We start from the raw sequence: 26077 nt of genomic DNA, 5'->3' as shown, positions 1-26077 counted from the left end.
AGTTCTATGAAGTCTGAATAAATTTATGTGTTATCAACATTTAATCTTCTATGATATATTGCAAACGTTTGTTATGTATTGTTTCCTATATTGAATGCAATCTGAAAGTTTCAATTAGCAATTCCAAAAAAGAAAAAGAAAAACATATACTAGACTGCCTAGTACACAATATCGGAAGAACTTCTCTATTCATTCCAACATCTTGTTATGTGTGCAACATCTAAATGAATGAAGTGAGAGTCAAAACTCCAATTTATAAAGTTTGGAGGAAAATGGGGCATTTTGAATTTCAAATATCTATTTTCTCTTGAAAAGCCCCACTTAGCATTTTAAAAACAACTTAAGTCCCTCATAACTCTTAGATGTCTAATTTTGGGGACATAACATAATACTTTCATCATTACTTAGTGCAAATATTAAATAATACCATTCAGCTTGTGGAAAAACTCACCAAGACATAGGAAAAGGAAACCAACCATGCCGGAACATAGCTGATGTTGAAGGATGACAATTGGAGTCAAAACAAGCACTAACTATAAATAGCAATGTTCTCCAAGGACCAAGGAGAACAAACCAAGAAAAATCCGGAAAAATTGGTGCCGAAATGAGAACTTACTATAAATAGCAGTGTTCTCCAAGGACTAAGGAGAACAAACCCAAAAAACCCAGAACGATTGGTGTCAAAATGTGCACTTACTGTAAAGAGTAGTGTTCTTTAAGGACTAAGGAGAACAAACCCAAAACGCTACAAAGATTGTTGTCACCAACTAGAGCACCAACTAAACTCCTAACTATCATCAAATGTCACAAAATTCTTGAAATTGAGTCAATGCGCACAAAATAGGAAGGCGTAAAAATGGGGACATTACATCCTTGTACCCTTTTGGAGCCTCACTATTTTTCTCACCATTTGTTGTCAATATGGTGAGAAAATAACATTGTTAGCCAATCCTTTTGCTTAGATACATCTCACAATTTGTTAATTTGCAATTTTATTGTGAAATGACATTTCCAACGGTCCGTTTGGTCTCTTATGTGTAACAGCCATAGGTAGCTCTTTACGTGTGGACAAAAATGGGACTCTCTCTACCACAAGTTTATGATTAGATAGGAAGGAGTGGGGTTCTTTGAGATGCTTTCTTTTCCAAAGGATGATATATACTTTACAACCTATTGCTTCATCGGGTTTCTCCTACTCACTAATACATTCTATGACTTGCTTTGATGGAATGATACACCATTCTTTCTTGAGTAAGTTTTATTCCTTGTCCAGGAATACCATACAAATAGGCTTTTGCTCAACTATATGAGCTTGAGGCGTGACACCATGTTTGTTACAAATCCAAACATAACTCTCACCACCTACAATTGGTTGTACCATTTCAACATATTTCCAAATGGAAGAATTTATGTTTGCTTTTAATTGAGATCAGCCCATGGAGTTAGAAATAGCTCCTATTGTATTCCTTATTAAAATGAGTTTGATAAATAATACATTTGATACAAATGAAAACAAAAAAATTATATAGAAATTAAACACGTTTAAAATTTTTAAGCATCTGCCATAGATTCATAGAAGAATGATAATAAAACAAGAAAGATCATTTGTAAAACAAAAAAGAAATTAAGAAAAAACCAAAAAGAACTTACCTCTTTTGTAAAAATCTTCCTCTAGCTCCTTGGCGGTAAAGGTTTCTTGCACATGCGCAGAAATAGAAAACTGAGCACTTTGAACTTTTATCGATCAATCTTCAACTCTATTCAGGCAATGGTAAGCAAGAATGAAACAATTTTTGTGTTTTGCATTCACAATAAGGAAAGTTCTTATGTTTTAGTCTTTTGACTGCTTTAGAAGACAATTTGAAGGTCAAGGATGTTAAATTCTATAACCCAGTTACAAATTAACTGCTCAACAAATATCATAGAAAAGAGACAAAAACAATGTTTACCTATCTAATTTGTAACAGCCAATACTCTGGGTTAATTAACGCACTGAACAACAGAAGCAAATTCACACGAAACCAAACACATAAACAGAATAACATGGATATACCTAGGAAACCCCAATGTGGGGAAAAACCTGCAAATGTTGAATTTTCTATTCAACTTCAAGAGCTAACTTTCCTTCAAGAATTACAATCCTAGTTGCTACAACGATCTTACATATATAGCTACGTTACTTGGGGATGCATCCTCGGGCTAAAATCCCCCATCCCTATATTGCGGACGTTTTGGGGACTTGGGGATGGCTAGGGGATGTTCCCCCGCCGTCCCCAAAATAGCAAAATCTATGGGAAACGTCCCGGAAACTTGGGGATGGTAGTGATTCTCAAAGAGGATGTCCCCTAACCGTCCCGGGAATGACTAGCCATCTCCCTTTTCCCAACACATTTAAAAATATAAAAAAAGACTCAAATGCTTAAAAAAAACATTTTTTAATTTTATTATAGGTTTATAAAACTGGATTTCCACTAATATGATAGGTAAGTATGTCTGAATCACTTCCAAAAGCACTTGGAAATAATGAGCAATGGCCTGGTAATAAATTTCACAAACACTTAAAACTTGTTAGTGCGTAAAAAAGTGGTTGCAGGTCTGCAATATTGGACTTTTCACTAATATGAAAGGTAAACAGGTCTGAATCATAGCCAAAAGCACTCAAAAATATGAATAACAACTTGGTAATGAATTTCATGAACACCCAAAACTTTGCAGTGCATAAAGAAGCGGTTGTAGTTCATAATAGTAATGGAAGACTATCAAAATATCCTCCAATCATAAAGAAACAATGAACTACATGCAAACAAGTGTTGGCATATTGACAATGGATTTTGAATTATGAATGCATATTGAGTATTGACAATGAATTTTGAATTATGAATGCATATTGAGTATTGACAGTGAATTATGAATTATGAATGCATATTGAGTATTGACAATGAATTTTGAACACAAATGTGATATGTTAAGGTTCTATAATGACCATATACCTGCTTTATCCATTTTTTCATATGAATATAATGTATATATACATGCTTTATCTATTTTTCATATGAACATTTTAAATTTTCCTATATATTTTAAATTTTCCCTATATTTTATATAATCGTCATCCCCAAAATTGGCAAAAAAATTTGCCGTCCTGGAAACTCGTCTCACCATCCCGTATCGTCCCCATCCTGAAAACTCAGGATAACATAGATATATAGCCCTCTTGATGAAACATCAATATGCAAGAGAAGAGAAACTTTCCTCACACCACATGACCTAAGAGAAACATTCCTTACATGATGCAAGAGAAAAGAAACTTGTCTTACACAACTTAGGCTAATCACACATAAAACCGCTCTTGGTGTTAACCTCACAACTCTAAGAAACATTCTATTTACAGAATAGAAAACATTCTCTTGCTGAACATTCAACTCGAGCTGCACCTAAGCAACTTCCACATTCCACACCTTTCGAACTACAGAAAACTCAACGCTCTTTCTTAGAGAGGAAGGTGTTCTACACAACACCCAACTTATCCCTGAAGAATACAAACTTACTCTTCATCAAGGCCTTTGTCAAGATGTCTGCTATCAGCTCATCCGTAGGAATGTATTGTAACTTCACTGTCCCCTTCTCGACACAATCTCTGATGAAGTGATACTTGATCTCAATATTCTTTCACTTGTTATGACACATTGGATTCTCAAAGTTTGATACAACTTCGATTATCACAGTAAACGACTGTAGGATCTAGCTCTTGATCAAAGAGCCCAACTAGAAGTTTTTGAAGCTAGATAGCCTCACATGTAGCCATATTGGCTGCCATGTACTCGACCTCTGCATAACTTAGTGCAACTGATTTCTGTTTCCCGCTGTACCAAGAGACTGCTACCTATCCCAAGCTGAAACAACACCTTGAAGTGCTCTTCCTATCAATTGTACTCTCTGCCCAATTTGCATCAATAAACCCCTCGAGCTTCACTCCATTCTGTTGAATATACCTCAGCCCATAATCAACTATGCCTCATAGATACCTCAAAACATGCTTCATAGCTATCCACTACACACCTTTAGGTTCCACCATAAACTAAGTGAATTCACTGCAAAACAAATGTTTGGCCTAGTGTTGACCAGATACATGAGAGAGAGCCTATCAACTGTCTGTATAAAGTTGGGTCCACTACCTCTAATCTAGAAGCATCAATCTTCTTCCAGTTGGTCACAAGTGGCATGGACATGGGCTTACAATCCTCCATCTTGAATCGCTTCAAGATATCAATTATGTACTTCCCTTGTCCAAGGAAGATCTCTCCCTCTTTCTATCACAACTCCAATCCTAGAAAGTAGTGCATCAACCCCAAGTCCTTCATCTCAAACTCTCCTACAAGATCTCGGTTTCAGTGGGATATGAGCTCTTTTGACCCTGTAAGAAACAAGTCATCAACATATAACACCAATATGAGAAGCTCACCCTTCACCTGAACATAGTACAGGTTCAGATCAGCCTCACTCTTGGTGAAGTCCACTCTTTGCAAGTAACCATCAATATGCGCATACCACGCCTTGGAAGCCTGCTTGAGCCCATACAGTGCTCTCTTCAACTTGCATACATGAGAATCCCTCCCATGCACCTCAAAACCCTCTGGTTGTTCTATGCAAATCTATTCCTCAATCACTCCATTGAGGAAGGTTGTTTTCACATCTATCTGGTGAATCCTCCAACCCATCTATGTTGCAATAGAAATGATAGCCCTTATGGATGAATACCTAGCTACCGGAGCAAAGGTCTCGTCATAGTCGATCCCTTCCTTCTAAGAAAACTCCTTAGCCACAAATCGGGCTTTGAACTTTTCCACACTACCATCTGCAGCATGCTTGATCTTATACAACCATCTCAACCCCACCATTGACTTGTTTTCGGGTCGTGGCACTACTTCCCACACGCTATTCTTCATGATGGAAGAATACTCTTCCACCATGGCATCCCTCCATACCTGATGATTGGACACCTTCTGAAAGCTAGAAGGCTCCACCTCAATCAATTCACTCATGAGTGTCATATAATCAGAATAACGTTTGGGAGCCTTTCTCTATCTGACTAGATCTTGAGGATCACCAACATACTCCTGGGCCGCTCTCATTGTCTATCCAGCTGCCTTATTTCTCCTCCTCCCTGTGATAGGAGTTTGAGGCTAAGGAATCCTCTATTCCTCCTCTTGATCAACTTGCTTGAACTGCGTGCTCTTCTCTCCAGCTTGCGTTATTGAAGTTTGAGGAATCTGTGAAGCCTCAACCTTGGGTGCTTGCTCCTCCTCTTGAACCTCTATAAAACTACTAGACTTCGGAAGAGTCCTTCCCTCCTCAAACTTCACATCTCTGCGAACAACTGTTTTCTTGAGGGCAAGAATGTAAACACAATAGGCCTTAGAAGTTTCATTGTACCCAACTAGGATACCCTTCTCTACAGTTGGTTCCAATTTAGTTCTCTTCTCCATGGGACTATGACAATACACAAGGCATCGAAAGATGTGAATGTGCTCCAAATCTGGTTTCTTCCCGATGAACACTTCTTCTAGAGTCAATTTTCCCAACACTTTGTGTGGGCTCCTATTCTGCAAATATACAGCTATATTGCAAGCTTCCATCCATAAAAAAGCAAGGCAGGTCCTGATCATGAAGCATGGCCTTGGCTGCTCCAACTATAGCCATGTTTTTCCGTTCAACAACCCCATTCTAGTGAGGGTTGTACGAAACTGTCAGCTCTTTCTTGATACCTTCCTAAGCACATAAATATTTGAAGGCATTCAAGGTATACTCGCTTCCATTATCATATCTCAATATCTTGATCTTCCTCCCTATTTGGTTCTCCACGAAAGCCTTAAACTCTTTGAACCTACTGAATACTTCATCTTTATTCTTCATAAAATTTATCCACATCTTCTTGGAGAAATCATCAATGAAGGTAACATAATACTCGTACCCATTTAAGGATCCTGTTGACATGGGCCCACACACATCTGAGCGTACAAGATTCAAAATCCCTTTGGATCTGGTGTCGCTGCTTGGAAAACTAGTCTTGGCATATTTCCCAAGAGTACAACCCTTGCACGCCTCATGCTTTTTGACCTTCATCACAGGCAGCCCCGTCACTATTTCCTTGAGCACATTAAGTGCTCCATGGTGAAGATGAGCCATCCTCCTGTGCCACAATTCTCCAAGCTCTCTATAGTTGCTCACCAATGCATGTGCTAGCTCAAACTCTAATCGAAACAAGCTACCATGTTTGACTCCAATCACTTTTACTACCTTGGAATTCTTAGGACGGAATTAGACTTTGCCCCCTTCAAAGGGCACAATGTAACCCTTGTCCTCCAAAGTAGAAACAGAGATTAAATTCTTTGTCATGCCAGGGACATACAACACGTCCTCCACCAACAGAGGTTTGCCAAACTCCCTCTAAAACTTGACCGTGCCAACACCAGTTGCATGGTACTTGGCATTGTCTCCGAGCTCAATACAGAAGTCCAACTTCTTCTCCTCCAACTTGGTGAAATATTCTCTAACTCCCGTCATGTGGCAAGATGCCCCACTATCAATTTACCATATAATGTTGGCAATTGAACAAGTAATTAGTGAAAACTCATTCTCAAACCGCATTGCAAACTCATCCACCTCTGTTGTAGCAGCAACATGCTTCTTCTGCTTGTCCTTATTTTTCTTATTCGGACATTGACCGGCGTAGTGACCCATCTGATGGCAGCAAAAACACTTTATCTTGCTCATATCTTTCTTCTTCCCATTCTGGAAGAAGACCCTTCAGTTTGCCCTTTATTGAACTGTTGCTTACCCTTGCTTGCAAGAGCAAGATTTTCTTCATCTTCAACCTTCTTTGTTTGATGTCCTCGATGAGCATTTTCATGGATCTCTTCTTGGACAAAATCATCCTAAAGCATTGCCTAGTCGGGTAGGAAATCTCTACTGACAACACACTTGACAAACACTTCCCAATGCTTCAAAAAACCATTCAAGGCTATCCACACCAGCTCATCATTGGCAATTGTCTCTCCAACAATAGCCAAGTCATCCCTGACTTGAGTCAGCCTAGAAAAGTAAGAGGTCAGGCTCTCGCCCTTGAACATCTTGGTGTTATGCAATCTATCCTTGAGCATCATCTTACGACTCTGATAGTTGCTCAGATAAAGTTTTGTGAGCGTATCCCACATTTCCTGGCGGTGTCTTTCCCAAATAGATGAGGAATCAAATGATCTTTTACCCCATCAAGGATAATCCTCTAAGCCTTGGCCTCCTTGACTTCATGCGAATCTAGGGAAATAGGATAATTTGTTGGTGGAGTCACTTTTGTACTAGCATAGATCCATAACCTGTTCTCCTTGAGAATGGATGTAATCCGAACCTTCCACTATGAAAAGTTAGATGCACCTTCAAGCCTATCCTCATATCGAACACTGGTTTCTATTGCGAACTAAAACCCTAGAAGAAATTGCAAACTAAAATCTGAAGAAATCTATGATACAAAACTTGGCTTCGTATTCAGAGTTTAGAGCTTTGATACCATGTTAAATTCTATAACCCAGTTATAGATTAACTACACAACAAATATCACAAAAAAGAAACAAAAACAATTTTTACCTATCTGATTTTTAACAGCCAATACTCTGTGTTAATTAAAAGAATGAACAGCGGAAGCAAATTCACTCGAAACCAAACACAAACAAAATAACATAGATAACATGGATATACCCAGGAAACCCCAATGTGGGGAAAAACCTGCAAATGTTGAATCTTTTATTCAACTTCAAGAGCTAACTTTCCTTCAAGAATTACAATCCTAGCTGCTACAACGATCTTACATATATAGCCCTCTTGATGAAACATCAATAAGCAAGAGAAGAGAAACTTTCCTCACACGACCTGACCTAAAAGAAACTGTCATGTGCAACCAATAACCCTCCATTATTATAAATATATGTATCTCATTGATTTATTCAAAATCCACATTAACATGTTTAGTTGGTGAATAAATGCATAATTAACATTGTATCAGTATATAAAATTAATTATAGTTTCTGTGTGATTAATGTTTATATATTAACAGATTGGTTTGTTAATGAGCAGTAAATTAATTATTAATTATTATGGATGTTAAACATTAACAAGCTAAACTAATCCTATCGGGCTCCAAAGGAAATACGACTTCAGAAAAATAAGTCGTGACTTTTGGAGAAGTCACGACTTCCTCTTTGCATCACCTCTGATCCACATGTATACATAGGAGCACGTGGGGGGTTAAACCAAAGGTCACGATATAGGAAAGAAGGAGAATATCGCCCAGAAATAATAATCGGGCATTACCACATCCGCCTAACCACATTCTGCCACACACAGGTCAGAATCACAATCAACTTACACCAGCGGTTCCTTTATTCACTATAATATTTCTGTAAGTAGAAATCTGGCGGTAATGATGGGGATAAATCTAAATAGAATTGAAGATATAAATAAATTGTTGTTAGCTTACAACTATGGAATAAATAGATAATACATTAGATATATGTTTCTGAGTACCATTAAGTAATATTGGGATAATGTTTTTCAACTCTATCTTGGAGAGAGCACTGGAGATGGTAACCAGTGGCAATGAGGGGCTATCATGTGGTCAGAGACCTATGAAGTCAAGGAGCCAGTTACAATCTCCCTGCCAGTCTTTCCAAGACAGAGAAGATAATTGAGTGTCTAGAAGTATTAAGGTTAGATGGAAAGCATAGGGAGACTACCCATCTAGCAAGGGGGTTAGAAGCAACCAGTCCTTGGATTTGGTAGACAAGCAGTCCCTTGCTCTCCTGTTTAGTCTATAATACTTTTCCTTTGTCTGCATGTTAGTGCTGATAGTTTAGGCTAACCGTAATGTGTGTATGCTTGTAGGTATTGTGTGTGTCTATCCTTGTGATTGCAGGGTTATCCATAATCAAGCTATTGGTAGCAGGCTTAAGGTATGAACTGACTTATACTATGAGTTATCTCTTTAATTGAGAATCAGGCATGATAATTGGTTAATGCTAGTCAATGATTGATACAGAATTATATTATCAGATTTAAACAAAAAATGTCTCCATAATTATAGGATTGATAGATGCTATACCATATTGAATAGAATTATTACTGTTAATCAAGCACTGTACCGGTAGGGGACATTACAATTGGTATCAGAGCTAAAATCCTGCCAACCTGAAAAAAATCTAGTTAATGTCAAGAGGAGGAAATAAAATGAGTGAACAACTAAGCAATGAATTAAGGGCTTTTATGGAACAAACAGCCCGAACTACCCAAGCTATCTTTGAACAAAATCTGAAAACAAATCAACTACTTGTGCAAACTCTCCAAAATTTAAATCAGCCTAGGCCCCAACAAAATAATGGTAGGGAGGTACATTCAAACTTCTCAGAAAACAACAACCAAGCCAGTAGTTCCAGGCCTACCAGGCCCTCCTTCCTACCTGCTAGCGTGTATTTTGTACACAATCAAACACAGAATAAAATACCTAAAGGTACCTTATCCTCTCTTGAGTAAAGCCTCTGATTGCTGAAGATATCGCGAAAAAGGATCAATCAAGATGACTTCAAGGTTCTTGTATGTAGGGTCTCTACGTGTGGATAAGCTCTCTGTGGTATGATGTGATTTGCTGGAATCACAAGGGGACTTACATTTGATGACTGAACTTCTGATCTACTTTGAATATTGCTGGAACACAGGATCTTACTAGCTTTGACTTGAAAAAAAGGAAAAAAGATGAGGACGAGGAAAGAATCTAATCCTAATACTAAGGAATGTAGGAGCAATGATTGATCTTTGATGAAATTCTAACTAAGTCTTGTTTTGACATCCCAGGACCATCTCCACAAGGTTAGTGCGATCTTCAAAGGAAAGCTTTATGATGTTCAAATCATCATTGCAGGCATAGACACCATCAAGTTGATGCATATCAATGAAGAAGCGACAATTGAAGTTAAGCTTAAGCTGAATGATTCCAGTTGACTACACAAGGCAAGTCTGCAATCAACAAACTGCTAGTAGTATGGATATACAAATTCCACCATCAATCAAGCATATTTCTTCCACTCATCTAATAACATGAAATCAAATATGAGAAGTATAAAGACCATGCAAATTGTCGAATCGACCCAGAATTTTCACCATTTCTTCAATGAAGTTACAAGTCTCTTACAACAACATCTTGGCAACAATCTTTGCCTTCTCTCTCTACTCTACTCTAATTGCTATTCTAATCACCTTCTAACTACTCTCTATCTGTCTTCTAACTGCTTCCAACTATTCTAACTATTTCTAATTCTCTCTAATTAGCCTTTACAAAATGAAATGCCAGGGCTTATATAGTGCCCTCAATACAATTCGATGGCTTAGATCAATTCGAGATCAATGGCCAAGATTCAACAATGAAAACTTTTATTAGGGTTTGTTACAACCATTACATAACATTTAATGCTTGACCAATGATAAAATTGTATTGCTTGGACACATGTCCTCTCTAGAAAATTCAACCAATGGATAGCTGGGGTAGGTACATCGGAGTTTGTGCCACCTTCCATGAGTTAGGTACATTGAATCCGGAAATGCTGAGGTGGACCACACTGATTGGAGAAGTGATGACTAGGATGCCACCTCGTCCGACACTTGTAACTTGGTAGATATTCAACTTGATGTTGTTGAGAAGCTAGCTTTAATTAACTCATCTGGTACTATCTGCTTCTTCAACGAACCCTTGTTCTAACTTCTTGTGTCCTTGATGTGTGGGATGATTGATGTACCTCGCCTTGGAATGCTGGATTGGAAGAGGTCGCCCTTGTCGATGCTAGGCTGGATCGAAGAAGGTCGTCCTTGTCGATGCTTGATCATCTTGGAGGAGACTGTCCTTGTCCTTGCTTGATCGTCCTTGATCTGGCTTGATTTTCCTTGAGGAGAGTCTTCCAACTTGTAGATCTTTCAAGCTTGGAGTTGCCATCTTGATACCTACACAACATTTCAAAATTAGTAATATATCTTGAAATCTAAAAATTAAACTTTAAAAGGAAGATTCAAGATTTTAATTAGGAAACTTCATGATAAAACTTGAGTTATCATTTCCTAATTTAGGATTTTCAAAGCAAAATTTAAATCTTCAAAAATGGTGCCAAGGTGATTACGCCATACCTTCACTTGGGAATTAATTCTAAAAAATGATGCAAAAATAGGAGAATTCGCTAGGCAAAATGTAGATCAAGACTCCCTTTAGCAAAATGCGCCCCCTTTAGCTTGGAAAAGAACTCCATCTTCCACTAGCTTCTTCAAGATCTGGAAATTCGCCTTCAAATGTCTTCAAAAATCTGGAAATTATCCTCCAATCTAGCAAGAAATTCTCCTCTCCAATAGTCTTCAAGATGAATTTCGCCCTCCTCAAATTGCTCTTCAAGTTCGCATGAGAGATAATGCAAGAATGATTTGAATTATGAAAAACACACCCCAAATATATAGAGCGCTCACCATTTCACCTCCCATGAGGCCGACCTTGCAAGATAAGCCAAAAAAATAAAATTTAATAAAAGGAGAGGCCGACCTTTATAAAATATTAAAATAATATCCCAAGCGCTCTCTTTTTAAATTTAATTTAATAATAATTAATTTAAAATGCCTTTACAATTAAAAAATTTCGATTTTTTAAAGGCTTAAATTAATTATTAAATACCAACGCACATTTATTAAATGCAAATTTAATTAAAAAATTTCAAGGATTTGGCGAATTTGGCATTTAATACAATTTGAAGGATATTGGCACCTAAGCATGATGAAAATATCACTTTGTTAAGAATCTCGCCTTGGTCCCTGGGAGAGGGACAGGAGCGAATTTTGCATTTGTGCCCAAGATTGTCGATTCTTGGAGTCAATTCCTTATTCATCGTCCTTCGAAAGACATTTTTGACTTTGCATATCCTTGCCTTGACGTGGTTTTGGAAGGGAATGGTTGATTCCATGAAAATCGCCTTGGTCCTTAAGTGAAGGACAAGAGCGCCTTAGCCATTTTTATCAAGTCTTGTGGTCTTTGCAACTTCGTCCTTCCTTGTAGCGCTTTAAATATCATCGCCATCTTGTGCCTTGGCTTGGATTCACCTAAATTTGGCGGAATAGACTTGATAATACATTTTTCGCCTTGGTCCCTGGGAGAGGGACAGGAGCGCTTTGGGGAAAATAGGTCTCACTTGTGCTTTGCAATCTTCAAATTTATCTTCAACGGATCGATTGCGTCTTCCTTCACCCACCTCAAACGCGAAACTTGCCTTCCTTTTGCCAAAAACTTGTCTTGAGGGAAAATCGCTCTGGTCCCTTGGAGAGGGACAGGAGCGCTTTTGTTACTTAGGTTGATTTTCTCCTTCGTAGGCCACTCAAGTTATATTCAACGAATAAAACACACTTCCCTTGACCTCTTCAAATCGCGAAATCACTTAAATCTTGCAAGGATAATGCAAATTCGGAATTCAAGCTCCGGTCCTTCAGTGAGGGACGGGAGCACTTTTTCATTTTTAAGCCAATTCCTCCTTTGCTAGTCTTCCAAATTATCTTCAATGGATGAATCTTGCCCTCTTTCATTCATTTCAATCACGCAACTTGCCTTGCCTTTGCAAGAAATTTGTATTTTTAGAAAAGAGGGATGGTCCTTCAGTGAGGGACGGGAGCACTTTTGGTAAAGTGGGACGGTCCTTCAGTGAGGGACGGGAGCATTTTTGACATCTTGGCGTACCCTTTTGTTCTTTAAATCTCTCAATTGCGTCCAAGGCATAAAACATCCTTCGTCCTTCCCATCCAAGTCAAGTTTTGCCATAAAATATCAAACAAATAGGAGAAACTTGAAAAAGTGGCACGGTCCTTCAGTGAGGGACGGGAGCACTTTTTGTCATTTGGGTTGATTTACTCCTTTGTAGACTGCTTAAATTATATTCAATGGACAAAACATGCCCTCCTTGATCTCTTCCAATCATAAAATTGTCCTGATCCTACAAGAACAGTGCAAATTTGAAAATCAAGCTCCGGTCCTTCAGTGAGGGACAGGAGCGATTTTTGCTTTTCCCCCTTGGCCCTTGTCTTTTAAATCGTCAAATCAACTTGTGAGGGCAATTGATGATCCTTGTTTGTTCTACGCATGCCAAACTTGTCTCTCCAAGACCAAATGAGCCCTCCTAAGGATTTTTCGCCCTGGTCCTTGACTGAAGGACAGGAGCGATTTTGCATTTATAAGCTCACTTGTGTTTTGCTAGCTTCGAAAATTATCTTCAATGGGTTGATTACGTCCTCCTTCATGCCTTTGACGTCTCAATTTGTCCAAACAAGGTCAGGAATGACTCCACTAAGCTTTTTCGCTCTGGACCCTTGGTGAGGGACATGAGCGCTTCGTCTTGGTCCCTTGGAGAGGGATAGGAGCGAAATTCGCTCTGGATCCTCAGTGAAGGACAGGAGCGAAATTTGACTTTTTGAACTCTCCATCAGGATAATTTTTATGGAATATAACATTTAAGTATAAGTTTCCTTCTATCTTATACTTTAAGTTATATTCCATATATACTTTCAGGATGTTTGAGAGTGGTTTCAGACCTCCAGGAGTTATATTGCAAAATCTAGTTTTTTGAGGTTTTTCAGTTTCCAGACTTAGTCAAATTTCAGGATCAGGACATTCCAGACTTAGCCAAATTTCAGGATCAGGACTTTCAGACTTAGCCAAATTTCAGGATCAGGACTTCACTCCAGCAGGACCTGCTATCCTATTGATCTTCCCGACAGCACTCAAAATGCAAAGGCTTAACTAACAAAACCCTAAAAGACCTAAAAAACAAACCCTAAAAAGCAAAAAAGCAAGGGTCCCCATTTGCAATGGGGCGATGTGTGAAAACATCACAAAACTACCCAATGAAATTCAAGAAGAAGAGAGGGGTGAAGAAAATGCACCCCCTCATGATAATGTGGATGAGATCTTGGAAGCCTACTCTAGGTTGGACCCTGATTTGAGACAGCATGTGTCTTTCAAAGACTATTGTGATGCCAAAATGATGGCCAACCCTCAAAAGAAAAAGAGGAAACAATCAGACAGAGACCTGAAAGAAAGAATCAACAAAATCACTTTGCCTAACTTTGATGGGATTGGAAAAACTTCTGTCTGCTCTTGGGTGCAAAAATTAGATACATACATATCCTTAAGTCCCATGACAGAAGAAAATGCCATCAAGTTTGGAGTCCTACATTTGACGGGAACAGCCCACGAATGGTGGCATCATGGTCTTATCACACAAGGTCATCAGCACATTTCTACTTATGATGAGTTCACACAAAAACTCATCAAGAGGTTTAACCAGAAGCATCCCCAATGGTATTTTAAGGAACTAACTCGATTAAGAAAGCAGGGATCTGTGGAAGAATTTGCTTCAGATTTTCAAAAGCTAGCTGTTATGGTTCCTGAAATCTCCCAAGAAAGACTCACTTACCTTTTTGTGGATGGGTTAAAAGAATCAATCCAAAATATTGTGAGTGCTATGGAGCCCCCAAATCTGGAGGTAGCCGTCCAAAAGGCCATGAAGTTTGAAACAAATCACTCAGCTGAGAAAACAAAAAATTGTACAACAAACCATAAAGATGGAAAACGCAGGAAAGAGGACAAGAGAAACACATGCTATTTCTGCCAATAAAATGGGAGAAGGGGCATACTTGTCCAGATGCACTGAAGCAAAAAGATGAGTTGAGGAAAAACAAATTGTGTTTTAAATGCACAGAATCTTGGAGTCCCAGACACCAATGCAAGGGAGGCAAAATACACAACATAGAGGCAACCACCGAAGAGGGAAATCATAGCAAACGATTTAAGTGGGATGAAGAAGAGCATGGAACTCTTGCTACCATCTCCCAAGTAAATGAGCACCGGCCCTTCCGGATAAGAGGCACACTCAAAGGCCAAAGAATAACTATGTTGGTGGATAGTGTGGCTTCTCATAACTTCATCAATAAAGCACTAGTGTCCAAAAGGAAATTAGAGGCCCAAGACTTTAAAGGCTTCAATGTAGCATTAGCAAATGGAGCTCAAGAACAATGTACCCAATTCATCCCTCAAAGGGAGATCACCGTGGGGAATCACACCATTAAAGGCAACTTCTACAGTGTGAATCTAGAACATGATGTAATCTTGGGAATACCTTGGATACGTTCCTTGGGACGTTTTACTATGGATTTGCCAAACTTGGAAATCTGCTTCAAGCACAACGATCAAGAGATCACCCTTAAGGGTTACCAAATGGATCCCCAAAAATGGTCTCATGTAAAAGAATAGAAAGAATATTCAGACATAGCCAAGCTGAATGGGTGGCCCAATGCATGATCTTAGATAGATCTTCCTCACAAGATCAAATAACCCATGTGGAAACTGGAAATACAACCTATATTAAGGAAACATAAGAAAGTTTTTGAAGACATTCTGCCCGAGCTCGCCCGAGCTTCCTCCCAAAAGAGGATTTGAACATACCATTGAATTAGAAACTGGAGCACAACCAGTGATCACTACCCCATATAGACATCCTAGAAAATTTAAAGAGGAAATTGAGAAAACTATCAAGGAATTGATGGAAATGGGGCACATTTGGCCCAACACTAGCCCTTTTGCATCCTCGGTTGTTTTGGTAAAAAAGAAAGATGGAACTATGAGGATGTATGTGGACTATAGGGCTCTAAACAAGAAAACAATAAAAAATCATTATCCGATACCAAGGATTGACGAACTGATGGATGAACTACATGGTGCTAAGTTTTTTTCAAAAATTGACTTACGTTCTGGTTATCATCAGATTTGCATGAGGAAAGAAGATGTACCCAAGACTGTAATGCCCCCATTCGGAATTCACTTTGATTTAAAGTGAGAATTGTAATACACTTATAAATATAATTTCATTAATTCTATTGACATTTTACTATAATATTTAATTCATAATGCTAAGAATAATTTTAGAAGATGGAACTTATCTTGATAACTTTCACTGACTTATGCTGAACCTAAACCTCCCAGAAATTGATTGCCATCTCCTTACAAACTGCTCTAGAACTCTTACAATCTCCTCATAAGTCTTTCATTAAACTCTTCACTATCTCCTCCTATATTATATATAGGCTGCCCTATACTCAGAAATCTCTCATTGCACATAACCTATTCATACCCATCCCAATCTTATCATATATCCTTTTAAAAGAATAGAAACTTCTAATGATGATGTCCTTTCTTGGAGGTCGCTGCCCAAGATTCACAACTATTTGTAAAATCTTTAAATAACTTTCAAAATATAATTGCTGCATTTCGAAGGTATTAATTGCTACATAATGCAATTCTTTTCCCTTTGGATATATTTAAACTATCAACTATTGATCAATCTGATCCTTTTTCTGATTGCTGCATTTGATATAATCAAACCTTTTATCTTCCACCTCTTCATTGATTAATCTCTCAGATCTTTTGTCCAAATGCCACTCTTGTAAATGAGTCGGTTTGTATATGAGTTTGTTTGTATGTTTATTAACATAAGCATATCGACTACCTTTGCTATGTAGTCAGCCATTCATAGAATCAGATACCAATTCCTTAAGTAACTAGCTATCATTATTATTTTAATCAATTGTTGTATAATCTTAATGAAGCTGCCAACCAACGCTGCTCAAATAATCATTTTTATTTGTCAAACATATTGATTATTATTTATCACATCTTCTTCCTCAGAATGCTCAAATAATCATTTTTATTCGTCAAACATATTGATTATTATTTATTGCATCTTCTTCCTCAGAATGCTCGCTGCATCTTCTAATCTCTTCTACTACTTCAAACGCTGCATATAAACTCTTATAGGAGATTGCTGTATTGTCTTGCGAGCAAAGTCTGATGGCTAGATAACCATTCTAAACTCCCTTGAGCGATCCCCATATGAATAAGAGAAAAAAAGAAATAACCCAGTAACTGGATTTGTCAATAACTAAATGTTCGATCAGCTTGAGAAGAACTAATACCCGATACAAAATAAAGACCCCCTTGGGTCCGATAAGGTAAATATATATATATCCCCTTGGGTAATCGCCACTCTCTATAACAGCTTCTAATCAGATCGGTTTCTACATTTGTCTAACACGCCCCTTCATTAATCATAACATTTTCTTGTCTTAAAGCTAATTGATTAGACTCGTATTCTAACCACCTCCTTTCATTCTCCTTTCATTAACTAAGTGATTGGGTTCCAAATCGTACCCTTCCATTATAGTTATCGTGTCCCCTCATTAGTTAACCTTCGTAGATTATTAATTCTTACATATTGTTTAGTCTCTTTGTCAAATAGGGTGATTGGTTATGTATTAGTCAATTACCTTAAGTCAAACACTCCTAAGATCATATCACTTCTGTGATGAGAATGATATTACTTCTTAGTTGTCGTTAAATAAATAAAATAAATAATTAATCTATTACTATATCAAATATATTAAGTAAATAATCAACATAGTTTACATTAGTTAACCTTCGTAGATTATTAATTCTTAAATATTGTTTAGTCTCTTTATCAAATAGGGTGATTGCTAATGTATTAGTCAATTACCTTAAGTCGACACTCTTAAGATCATATCACTTATGTGATGAGAATGATATTACTTCTTAGTTGTCCTTAAATAAATAAAATAAATAATTAATCTATTACTATATCAAATATATTAAATAAATAATCAACATAGTTTATGTAATATAATATTAATTTAAATATTACAAGAATATTATTATTGATAAATAAATATTAATAATTTCAAATATTGATTCGCTGATAAATATTATATTATATTATATTAATTAATAACTAATAATTGCTTCATATATATCAATCAAGGAGGGGACATGACAAAGATTGCTTTCAGATGCTATTACGAACACTTTGAATTTCTAGTAATGCCTTTTGGCCTTACAATTGCTCCAGCCACATTTCAATCTTGCATGAACCATATTTTTAGAAAACAGTTCAGGAAATTTTTGCTCATTTACAGTAAAACATGGGAAGAACATCTCCAACACATAGAAGAAGTCTTGAGTATTTTGGAGGTAGAATCCCTATTTGCAAAAGCTTCAAAGTTTGAATTTGGCCTAGAAGAAATTCTCTACTTAGGCCACAAAATTAATGGAAGAGTTAGTGTGGACAATGAAAAAATTAGGGCCATCAAAGAATGGCCAAGGCCTAAAAATCTGACCCAATTAAGGGGCTTTGTGGGGTTGTGCAGTTACTATAGGAGATTTGTGAAGGGTTTTTCCAAGATAGCTGCTCCCCTCACTGATCTAACCAAGAAAGGTGCCTTTATGTGGAATGAATTAGCACAAGCAGCCTTTGAAAATTTAAAAGAGGCAATGTGTTCTTGTCCAGTGTTAGCCATTCCGGATTTCTCCCAACCCTTTGAATTACAATGTGATGCCTTGGGTGAAGGTATTGGTGTTGTCCTCATGCAAAAGAAACACCCAATAGCATTCAAAAGCCGCAAATTAACAGAAGCAGAAAAGCATTACTCCATATATGATAAGGAAATGTTGGCCATTATGCACGCCTTGGCCAAATTCAGGCAATACTTAGTTTGTGGGAAGTTTATCGTCAAAACCGACCACAATAGTTTAAGGTTCTTCCTAAACCAGAAAGGATCTTAATGATCGACAACATAAATGGGTGAGTAAAATTCAAGCCTATGATTTTGACATAGAATATGTCAAGGGAACGAACAATGTAGTAGCAGATGCTTTGTCCAAAAGGTCATTTTTGAACAACCTTTCTAGCATCACCGAGGAATGGAAATATGATATCACAGCCGATTATGCAAAGGATCCCTTAACTCATGAGATACTGGAAGGAAGAACTCCCAATGAGGTTGAAGGGGTCATTTTCTATAAGAATAGAATTTTCATCACACCCAATTCAAAAATGAAGGAGCATCATGATAACCCCTTAGTAGGTCATCAAGGTTATTATAAGACGTATAAACAAATAAGGGAAAGGTTCTCTTGGAAGGTCTTAAGAGGGATGTTTTGAAATATGTCCAAGAGTGTATAACTTGTCAAAGGAATAAGACCGAGCAAACTCATCCAGCAGGCCTCCTACAGCGGTTGCCTATTCCCAACCAAAGGTGGGAAAGTATTTCCATTGACTTCATCACCAGGTTAGCCAAAGTTCAAGGCAAGGACAGCATCTATGTGGTAGTAGATCGGTTAACTAAATATGCCCATTTCTTTGCCATATCCACTGAGTACAGAGCACCACAAATGGCAGAAGTATTCTTCAAAGAAGTCTTTAGATTGCATGGCCTACCTAAGAACATCATCAATGATCGGGACAGCCGATTCCTTAATCAATTCTGGCAAGAATTGTTTCGACTAGCAGGAATAGATCTCACTCCTAGCACCAATTATCATCCCCAAATCGATGGTCAAACAGAAATAGTAAATAAATGGTTGGAAGGGTATCTGAGGAACTATGTTACCAATCAGCAGAATGCATGGATTAAGTGCCTACATTTGGGTGAATATTGTTATAATACTACCCACCACATGTCCATAGGGATGAGCCCATTCAAGGCCCTTTATGGGTATGATGCTACTTCTTTTGGGAATCTAATCATCTAAGACAGCAGGGTGCCGGGAGCCAAAGACTTTATACAGCAAAGTATGGATATCATGTGTTAAAATAATATTAATATCTTCTATAATGGTCATCTTCTATTTTTAGTGGTCATCTTCTATTTTAAGTTGTCGACTTATTTAGCTTGTTAATTTTAGCTTTTTAGTTAATTAGCTTTTAAGCTTTATTTAGCATTTAGCTTTTTCTTTTAGTTAATTAGCTTTTAAGCTTTATTTAGCGTTTAGATTTTTAGTAGTTCACTTTAAATGACTTGTTCTTAATTTAGAACGTCGTCCTTGTAATCTCTTTATATACGTTTGTATATTGTTGAATAGATTATCCGATTATTGAATCATTCATTCAATTTATTTTTCATGGTATCAGAGCGGGTCAATAGGATTCTTTAAAGTTTGGCGAATTTTTTAATAAAAATTCATGGCCTTCCTTTTGGAATATTTTCCAGATTTTTTTTATTGTTTTTAAAAAAAAACGATTTTGCTATTTTGAAGGCTTTTTAAGGGTTTTGAGGGTTTCTGGTTCGTGGGCGAATTCCTTTGTGCTGGGCAGCAGTTCATGTCTTTTTTAGGGTTTTGGAGATTTCTAGGCCCGCAAACTGGAGGTTTTTTTTGCAGATTGAAATTTTTCCTAGGGTTTCTGCAAATTTCGACTAGGGTTTTGACCCTTTAGTTCAAGTCGAAATTTTATTCTGGTTGCAGATTCTTGGTGGGTTTTGTGAGATCTCAACTGGGATGTCATCCTGGGTGCATCGTTTTCTATGCCTCGATTTTTTGAGCTGTCGAATCTGCATTTTGATTTTAGATTCTTGGTGGGTTTTTCGAGAGCTTTTTTGGATTGGTCTCAGATTTTTCTGGGTGCCTCGTTTTCCGTGCCTTGAATTTTGTGCCAGCGAATTTGCCTTGGAATTAAAAACAGTCGGCGATTTCTGCTAATTCTGTGGACGTCGGGAATTTTGGTGTCTTCTGGGCGCTGTTTATGTTGTACATCCGACCTAGGGTTTCTGCCCCTATTTGTTTTTGCATTTATTTTGGAAAAAAAATCGTCAATATTTTTCTTTTTTTTTTACAAAAAAATCAGAGGTTTTTTTTTATTTTCTGCAAATTATTATTTTTTGCTGATTATTTTCAGGAAAATTTCAGGTTTTAAGTTTGCAGAAAATTTTAATTTCTGGGTTTCTTACAAACCTCGAAATTCGTGCCAGAATTCTCCTCCAAGGTTTCAGATTTTTTGTGCAGCTGCTTCTATTCGGATTTTTGAATCAGATTCTTTTGTCTCATGCTTTTACTAGGTTGACCTCGTTCAACCTCCATTTTCGTGATGGCATCTTTGACCAACATCATGATGGAACACAGTCAAAAGTTCAACAACTGCCACAACACCTGGAAACAGTGCATGTTCACGATATCTGAATATCGTTGCCTTGATCAGATTGATTTAGGCCAGACCTCGTCCTACAAGTCCCAGGGTTTTCACATTTGTTTCCTCAAAAATTGTTCACAGGGTTTAGAATTTTTTCCTTAAAAATTATTATCTATCATCTGCAAAGCTTGCGTGGGTTTTCTGATTTTTCTCCACAAAAAATCATGGGTGGGTTTTGCTTGATTTTTTCCTCAAAAATCAATGAGTGTTGTTTTACCATGTGATGTCTGGTGTCTTGCCGCATGATGACTAGTGTTTTACCGCGTGATGCTTGGGGTTTTACTGTGCGACGTTTTAGGGTTTTTATCATTTTTTTCCACAAAAATGATATTTGTATCTTCAGTTTTGGAGGGTTTGCCGCTTTTTCCTCAAAATCATTGTTTCAAGTTTCAGTTTGGTTACCCAACATCAAGTTGGATGGATTCAGGTACTCTTGGTCATTTACATTCTGCAGATCCTGGGAGGGTCTCCGTAGCAGCAAAGTGTTCTTTGCATCTGTGATCATAACACATGCAGTGTTTTCTGTAGGGTATTGAGTACGATGACCATTAGGGAGGGTGTTAAAATAATATTAATATCTTCTATAATGGTCATCTTCTATTTTTAGTGGTCATCTTCTATTTTAAGTTGTCGACTTATTTAGCTTGTTAATTTAGCTTTTTATTTAATTAGCTTTTAAGCTTTATTTAGCATTTAGCTTTTTCTTTTTAGTTAATTAGCTTTTAAGCTTTATTTAGTGTTTAGATTTTTAGTAGTTCACTTCAAACGACTTGTTCTTAATTTAGAACGTCATCCTTGTAATCTCTTTATATACGTTTGTACATTGTTGAATAGATTATCCGATTATTGAATCATTCATTTAATTTATTTTTCATCATGAATATTTTAAAGGACAATCTACACCATGCTCAGAATCAGCAAAAGATTTATGCCGATTGGAATCGGGTGGAAAGAACTTTTGAGGTTGGAGACCTAGTCTTCTGAAGACTCCAACCATACAAGCAGGCATCTATTAAAATAATTGGAGCAGAAAAACTCAAACCGATGTTTTATGGCCCTTACAAAGTCTTACGAAGAATAGGTGAAGTGACATACAAGCTTAAACTGCCAGAAAACTGCAGAATCCACAACATTTTTCATGTTTCCAGATTGAAAAAAGCATTGGGGCAACAAGTTACCCCTTGTGCTGAGTTACCGCTTCTCGATGATGAGGGCAAACTGATCCTAGAACCTGAAACTATCCTGAACATGAGGGAAAAAAGGTTAAGAAACAAAGTCATCCCAGAATTTCTGGTTAATGGAAAGGGTAACATGAAGAAGATGCCACCTGGGAAGGGGAAGAAATTTTTAACCATCCCCAACTAAAGTGGCTTGAGGACAAGCAAAATTAGGGAGGGTGGACTGTCATGTGCCAGCAATAACCCTCCATTATTATAACTTTGTAACCACCAGTTCATCATGTAATGGAATATTGATAGTTGTATAAATATATGTATCTCATTGATTTATTCAAAACCCACATTAGCATGTTTAGTTGGTGAATAAATGCATAAATAACATTGTATCAGTATATAAAATTAATTATTGTTTCTAAGTGATTAATGTTTATATATTAACAGATTGTTTTGTTAATGAGCAGTAAATTTATTATTAATTATTATGGATGTTAAACATTAACAAGCTAAACTAATCCTATCGAGCTCCAAAGGAAATACGACTTCAGAAAAAGAAGTCGTGACTTTTTAATTATTATGGATGTTAAACATTAACAAGTTAAACTAATCCTATCAGGCTCCAAAGGAAATACGACTTCTTTATACATAGGAGCATTTGGGGGGGGGTGTTAACCAAAGGTCACGATATAGGAAAGGAGAATATCGCCCAGAAATAATCATCGGGCATTACCACATCCGCCTCACCACATTCTGCCACGCACAGGTCAGAATCACAATTGACTTACACCAGTGATTCCTTTATTCACTATAATATTTCTGTAGGTAGAAATCTGGTGGTAATGATGAGGATAAAACTAAATACAATTGAAGATATAAATAAATTGCTGTTAGCTTACAACTATGAAATAAACAGATAATACATTAGATATATGTTTCTGAGTACCATTAAGTAATATTAGGATAATGTTTTTCAACGCTATCTTGGAGAGAGAGCTGGAGATGGTAACCAGTGGCAACGAGGGGCTATCATGTGGTCAGAGACCCATGAATTCAAGGAGCCAGTTACAATCTCCCTGCCAGTCTTTCCAAGACAAAAGAAGATAATTGAGTGTCTGAAAGTAATAAGGTTAGAGGGAAAGCATAGGGACTACCCATCTAGCAAGGGGGTTAGAAGCAACCAGCCCTTGGATTTGGTAGACAAGCAGTCCCTTGCTCTCCTGTTTAGCCTATAATACTTTTTCTTTGTCTGCATGTTAGTGCTGATAGTTTAGGATAACTGTAATGTGTGTATGCTTGTAGGTATTGTGTGTGTCTATCCTTGTGATTGCAGGGTTATCCATAATCAACCTATTGGTAACAGGCTTAAGGTATGAACTGACTTATACTATGAGTTCTCTTCAAAGTTACCCTGAGTTTCCGGGACGGGGACGGCAGGGGACAGCGGGACGCGTTTCCAGGATGGCAAATTTTTTTGCCAAATTTGGGGACGGCGGGGGACGGCAAAGGGGACGGCTATATAAAATATAGGAAAAATTTAAAATATATAGGAAAATTTCAAAATTCTAAATGTTCATATGAAAACATGGATAAAGCATGTATACATACATTATATTCATATGAAAACAATAAAATATGGATATAGCATGTGTATGATACTGTGAAAAGTTGAAAACATTTTAGAATGTAAATTCTGAACATACAACATTGTTAATACTCAATAGACAATATGCAATTATGCATTCATAAATCAGAATTTCAATTCATTCACATTGTCAATATGCATATCAATAGACTCGGAGGTTAAATTTTCCCTACTTCTATCGACGCAGTTTCCCCCCATATTTTTCAACGGGGGTTTGGGGGCAGCGCCCCCAAGGTGGGGTCAAGGGGTAGTGCCCCTTGCGCACTCCCTGTCGCGATACAGGCCGGGGTCGAGGGGCAGCGCCCCATGAAGCCAAAAAAACTTATTCTTTAATAAAGGCGTTGGGTGTTATTTTTCTATTGACTAACCGAGTTTGGCGATTTTATAATCTCTATGTCAAAATGGCCAAAGGCTACACTGCTGCCATATAGTTTAATGTTATCTTTCACTTTTTTTTATTTTCAATAACAATTTGAATTAATAAGGGGCCTATATTAGAATAAAAAATTGAAAATACAACTTTTTTAATTTTTTTAAGGGCCTTAGATATGGGGGACGTCTGGCCATCCCCGGGACGTACGGACGTCCCCCAGAGCTAGGGCAAGGGCCCCCCGTTTCAGGGATGTCCCCTCAAAATGCAGGGCAATTTGGGGACGGGGGGAAATGTCCCCTGGCCGTCCCCAAGTCCCCGAAACGTCCCTGTGACGGGGACGGGGGTTTTCAAGTCGAGGACGCGTCCCCGGGTAACTCTGGTTCTCTTTAATTGAGAATCGGGCATGATAATTGGTTAATGCTAGTCAATGATTGATACAAAATTATATTCTCAGATTTAATTAAAAAATGTCTGCATAATTATAGGATTGATAGATGCTATAAGTTATAACCATATTGAATAGAATTATTACTATTAATCAGGCACTGTATCGGTAGGGGACATTACAGAAACATTCCTTACATGATGCGAATTGGAAGTTTCCTTACTTGATGCAAGAGAAAAGAAACTTGTCTTACACAACTTAGACCAACTCACACATAAAATCGCTCTTGGTGTTAACCTCACAACTCTAAGAAACATTCTATTTACATAATACAACACATTCTCTTGTTGAACATTCAACTCGAGCTGCACTTAAGCAACTTCCACATTCCATACCTTCCGAACTACAGAAAACTCAACAAAGGATTCATTTTCAATCATCTTAGTCAAAGTCAATTCTCTAAAATAATTTGAAAAAAATAAAAAATAATGAAAAAACCGTCAAATTCCCTTGGGTTTACTATGAATCCTGCAAAATTCGGTCAGGTTTGAAGTGAGTTTGCCTGGGATGAACCCATTGATGAAGAGCTGCCTCCTAGATGACTTCCCGGACAGACTGCATCATAATCCGAATTGGGAGTGTTTTGTTTTAGGATTCAGGTCTGTGCAAAGAACTAGTATATATATAGCTTGGATACCATATCTTTGCCCATGCAGCTCTGCAATTCACTACCCTCATCTAGAGCTTACCTATTACTGCCTTAAATTTATCATCAGAGAAAAGCATAGAACAGAATGAGTCACTGGAAGTAAAAAGGACTGCAGTTTGAATCTGTAAAACAAATGGTGAACTTGAGCTCTAACCTGAAAGAACCTTAAAATTTTAGCAAAGAATGCTAGCTCCAGCTTAAACACAAAAGGGTTTGAAAGAAAAGTGAATATAACCTGAACATTTTCTCAATTCATTGGATAGATACAAATTCCTTTTTCTGAGTCAGAATGAGTTGTGATATATAATCACAATGGATTACTTAATCATTTAAGAATCATCCAGAGAACTTGTCCAAATCTTTTGCAAATGCAATTCCATGAGTTGTTATCGCATTTCCTGGCATATTAATGGTCTCTGTTCTATGAATACCCATTCACCCTAGTTGAGCAAGATGTCTAATCTGGAGCTCAGGCACACTTGGTAATCAGTCATTTGCTCCATTTTAATGAATTCATAAATATGAAAGAATGTTGGCATACTGACTTTTGAAGAGATCACGGTGTGCTTGAACAACAATTAACAAGTTTCCTTCCTAAGAAGGGGTATGTGTAAGGAACCTTAATTCTGTATAGATCAATTTATGTT

The 26077-nt window shown here is 37.4% G+C and overlaps 1 protein-coding gene across 5 annotated transcripts in view; it reads left to right on the top strand.

Moving 5' to 3' along the window:
- Window positions 1-26077, top strand: part of LOC131047401 (uncharacterized) — a 145208-nt gene that overhangs the window by 96365 nt on the left and 22766 nt on the right. The window lies entirely within an intron of this gene.

The sequence above is a fragment of the Cryptomeria japonica genome, chromosome 2 (genome assembly GCF_030272615.1).
Source record: "Cryptomeria japonica chromosome 2, Sugi_1.0, whole genome shotgun sequence".
In the NCBI taxonomy this organism is placed as follows: Eukaryota; Viridiplantae; Streptophyta; class Pinopsida; order Cupressales; family Cupressaceae; genus Cryptomeria; species Cryptomeria japonica.
This window is presented reverse-complemented; position numbering and strand designations above follow the sequence as displayed.